We start from the raw sequence: 5,232 nt of genomic DNA on the forward strand, positions 1-5,232 counted from the left end.
GGCGGACACGACGCAGAACACGGGGACAAGAAAACTTGTTTCCTAGTGGGACTGGAGTTGTAAACAAAACACTTCAAAATACACACACAAACTAAGTCTGGCGACGTGGTTTTCGTGTTTTGCTCTTTGGGCATAAACGCACCGACAAATAGAGTCAAAGTGGAGACGATCACTTCATTTCTTAATTAAAGCTTCCGCTTGTCTTCATTTGCCGTTGGCGACCTTCCGCAAACAGTAGTGACAATCGGCAACAAACTTTTTCCAAACTAGAATACCCGAATCGTTTTTTTTTTGTTTTTTTTTTTTGGAGGGGGGGGGGGGGGTCGTTTGAGGAATTGTAGATGAGCGCCAACTAATTTCACGCCCATTTTGAGGATGTTTATAACTTCATATACGAATGATCGAGGGCAGGCGTTTTTTTGTGGACAATACGGCATCTCGAAGGACGTGATGACAAGTCTCTCGTCTGCAGGAATGGCTTGCCGCGGAACGTCGTATCCTACTTCGTGGTGAGCGGTCTTAAAGGGAAGCTGAAGCGGTTTTAAATATGAGAAAAAACACCTGAGCCTAGTTAATGAGACCTCAGCCATCACGAATATCGCATTCGTTTGGTCATTTTCTGCGCGGATTAACCGGAAAAGCGCCTTCAAAGTGGCGTCGAAGGCACACCTCTCCGAAGCAGAGGGAAATGGGAGAGAGGAGGAAGCCCGTCAGCCGGCGTCACAAAAGGACCCGCTGGGGGACCCCGCCGCGGCTGGCCGCGCTTTCCTGGTAGGCTGCTCTAGTGTCTTTTGAAGCTGTCGTCGTTCTGCCGCTGCATAGCGCTTGCTTTTATCCCTTGAGTGGTCATGCTATTGACTGAATCGCCTGACGTGTTGATTGTTTTCTTGTTTGTTCACGGGTTTGCGGAATTCTCGTGGCACCGAACCAAGCGACTCGTGCTGTGTTGCACGATGCCGTACTCCTGTGTAGCGCCAACTTTCACGAACAGCGCTCGTCGCAGTTGTTTTTCCCGCTTAGTGTCATTTCCACTTCGTCACCGAGATTTTAAAGGGGTGGCGGGTTTGAGCACATATTCGCGACTCCAGCAAAACGGACGCCGCCAAGCGGGAAAACCGGGAACCAGTCGGTCCAGGTCGCTCCGCGCTCCGCCGCGTCTCTGATGGCTTTCGCGGACACGTGCTGTCGGCGCGGGGGCGAGCAATGTACTTTGACGAAGGTCCGAAACTTTCTTAAGTTTGCCTGAGTGTTCATTAGTGTGGTGAAGCCTCAGTAGATTGTTTCTTTCCATCACGTGTTTGAAAGCCCGTTTACTTCACAACACACGGTGGCGTGCTTTCAATTTTTTGGATGAGGAGGGATCACGGAAAAAGTTTTGATTTCTCGTCTGTCTCTAATCACATTCAAAGTGACGACTGCTTGGTAACTGATAAGTGGTTTCTTTATAAAGATGTAGAACAGTGGACTGAGGTTGACAGACGAAGTGTTTCACTGGAGGAAACACCAATGTTTTAGTCAAGTGAATGGGAACGTTCGATAGCTGCTTTCCTTGAGTTTGGTTGTGCTCAATTAGCTTCAAGTTAATTTGAGCCACTAACGCCAGCCGGTGCGTTGGCTATTCATCTTGGCGGCTTTTCGCCGAAAAAGACCACATTGAAGGAGTTGGGCTAATTTCGCAATTACTTGATTCAGAAAACCTGCTCGCTGCATATGATTAATGAGGGAAATTATCTGCTTTCAAAAGGTGGGGGACGCGTCTCGCAAAGTTAGAAGCTGTCACGTCATTAGGATCTATCGCGCCTCCAATATTTATATTATAACCCCTGTCGAAGCCAGCAGCAATATACGTCTACATTGCTCAGGTTGACCGGCCACAAAAAATACTCATTTTATCCGTTCAGGATTCGAAGTCAAGTTCAATGCAGAGAGGTCTGAGTGAATCTCCGATGAAGACTCTCCTCAGTTTGTCCGCATTCGTCTCCGTTCTACCGGCTAGAACCATTTGGCTAAGTTTAAGTAGTATCGCTCTGTCTGTCAAATATACTTTTATTCAGCAGTTCACCTAATAGTTAGTCAACTAAGTTCATATTTCAACCCGAAGAATATACTAATATCGCTTTAGTGTGACATAGTACGTAATATAATACATAATCCGCATATTCATCAAAATGACTTCTCGATTGCTACTAAAACCTGAAATGAAATACGAGTATCAGCTGCTTAGTGAAGCGCCAGCGAGTTGACATGCTCCTTGGCTCAAGAAGCGCTTGCTTAATTTTCGTAATTTTCCTGCAGCCTGTGTTCTTGACCGAGCACACGACTGGAGCTTTTTCTTGAAACGCGGACAGGCACAAAAGCTCAATTTCGCGGACAGATAAGTCGTATGGTCGAGGCATGCGAGTTAGCTAAAAATTACGCACGGTGGAACAATTTTGAAGCCCCCGCCGCTTTCCTTAGATGATCAAAACTAATTAGAGTCTATTACCGTTTCTCCGGAGCCCATAGTTTCGGTTTTGATCGAAGTCTCTGAAACGAAAGTTTGACATGAAAAGAACAAAAAACACCGGCAAAACAAAACTATGCTCGGCAAGTTTATGCGCACCGGCTACACTTAACTGTCTCAGTTCAAATACCCATAAAATTGGGCATTCAACAAAAGAAAATTTGTTAAATAGAACGCGCCACCCATTCAGGCGGCCCGGCCGAGCCGACGCGACCTGGACTCAGCCGCCATGTTTGTTTGGTGGTGGCGCCCCCTATAGGTCGCTGGAGTCGCGAATACCATTTTTTGTTCGAAACGTGCTTCGGACGGCGCATATGAAAACTATGTACGTATGGGTTTGGGTCTGAAGAAGGCTTGCCTGAATCCGACGCTCTGCCGACCATCTTTGAAAGTACGAAGGCAATTCAGCGCATTAAAAGTCACAAGCCAAGAGGAAACGTAACTGGCTAGGAATTGTATGTCGACTGTTCTAGAAAAAAACCAGTACGTTATTAGAATTGTGCAGTGTGCTAGAAAAGCCGCGATCATTTAGCCGAATAGCGGGTTTCTACTCGCTCTCTTGTGTTAACCGCCTTATATTAGTGTTTTAGTGTTGGTTTCTTATATTGTTGAAGTGACCATATTTTCCAAACCGACCCCGGTCCGGGAAATCTGGGAAACAAAAAACAATCTTGGGTAGCCCAAGATTTTTTTTTTTTTTTTTGCTTTTAATCTACTCGCCTACTTAGTCACTTGGGAGAGGAGGGCTTGTTCTAATAAGTAGTCATGCAATTCATAATGCGACTTTCACGGTGCAACTTGTTTTAGCATAAACTTTTTTTTTTTTTTTTTTTACAGTTCCTGACATTATTTGAGGTCACATAATTTTTAAACGTAAACCTAAGTTGTGTTAAATTTTCCTTCCAAAGGTTCATATTCTCTTCAGGGGAGCCTTGTGGAAATACAAAGCATGTGACCTTCTGTCCTGAATTGAGTTCTTTTTTTTACAAGTTACGCAGTGTTTTCCGTATAAAGTTTGTGTAATGCAACTATTCTTTGTGCAGTAGAAATGCGATTGGACGACTATAATGCCTGGTGGCGGTGTAATGCAGTCAACAAATCTTGGTAAAAGTATGCGAATGTAGAGGCCCAGGAAGCTTAAACGAATTCGACATAAAATTGAGGGGTGCGGGCACACATCTCCCCTTTTTCTAAAGCTATAATGGCGTAATATTTTGCGGCAAACAAACTAAACGCAACAGAGGGTACTGCTATGACAAGGATGGACTTTTTGCGCAGTTATTCGCATAGTGCCCAAGGACATGGCGTTGGCAGAACGGCGACCCAATCTTATCACCCGTCTCATCTCAGGTGAAGTTTTCCCGTCGCCCGAAGCCGATTATACTATCCCTTCAAACCACTTCAGCCTTGATGAACAATGCAGTCTGCACGCTCACGCGTCCAGCAGCTGGTAAGCACGAAGGCGGATGTGTGCGGAATTCCTGTCCTCTGACGACCGTTTTGGGAAGGGTCACGCTAATCCGGCTTGAGGCGTCCCGTCAATAGCACTCCGTTTATTGTCAACGTTTTAGGTTACAATAAGTAGCGGCCAGTACGCTCCTGAAGGTACAAAGCCGGCCATGTCGCTCGCGTCCGCGCAAGTGGATCCTCGTCTCTGTGTTTATTACTGCGGGGGGGTCATTTTCCTACTTTGCAAACGGCTGGAACGCGTACTTTGTCACGTCGAGGGTCGTCACGACACATTCCTCTTTCGGATCCACCGAAAGATTTCGAAAAATCAGAAGCCGAACCCGATTTACGAGAGCAGAAGACCCGGCGCCCGGCTACTTCCGCAAGCGACGGAGCAAACGAGAATCGAGATGGTCCTTTTATGACGTTGTGGCGCGTCACGCGTGGCTAGCCAATGGAGTGCCGCTGCGGCGATCGCTTCTGATTTCTTCGCTTTTTTTCGCGTTTAGGGATTATTTTGGGTCAAATGGTTGTGATATTTGGACTCAGCAGGCACAAACGCGTCAGAATCAACCATTAACGCATTTTTTTTTCGAAAAGCTCTTCAGCTTAAAGGGAAGCTGAAGAGCTTTTCGGGAAAAAATAAGTCCTCGCACATGGGTATATCCATCCTGATGCAGGGGCGTAGACCTCGGCGTCTTGAAGCACCACCTCGCGCACCAAGTTTTCGCGAACAAAATTAGCCACAGCGAATTCCCTTTCGCAACAGGACCGCCCGGCGCCAGCAAGCAAGCCGCACTCGCGACCACTACGAGCAATCAAGGGACCGGAAAGGCGGGAACGAGGAGTGGCCGCAGAGGGCTTCCCTGAAGGTCGAGCGGCGGAGCGAGCCACGGCAGGAACGGGAGGAAGGGTAGAAGGGTGGGAAGGGAGGCAACAGAAACAGAAGGCACAAGTGGACGAGGAGGATAAGTTTGTACCCGAGAAGTGTTCCTCGGTGGGACTGCTTGCTGCGCTTCAAGTCCAAAGACAGACAAGAACTCGTCCGTCGTCTACCGTTTGTCGGCGCTTGTCGGCGATTGTCGCGGGCGTTGGTCGTTGCAGTGGGACAGCATCGGCGACACGAACTTTGTGGTGTGGTCGGACGTTCAGTGGGCCAAAAAAACAAGGGTAGAAAGTAGAGTGCCTTCATGTGCGCTTCGCATAGAGTGATGCCAACTGCCTGTTTCCCTTTCCCACACCCTCTTCCACCGCCATTTTGTTTCTCTCATTGTTTCCCC

This window comes from Ixodes scapularis, unplaced genomic scaffold, assembly GCF_016920785.2.
Source record: "Ixodes scapularis isolate PalLabHiFi unplaced genomic scaffold, ASM1692078v2 PGA_scaffold1__304_contigs__length_218370807, whole genome shotgun sequence".
In the NCBI taxonomy this organism is placed as follows: Eukaryota; Metazoa; Arthropoda; class Arachnida; order Ixodida; family Ixodidae; genus Ixodes; species Ixodes scapularis.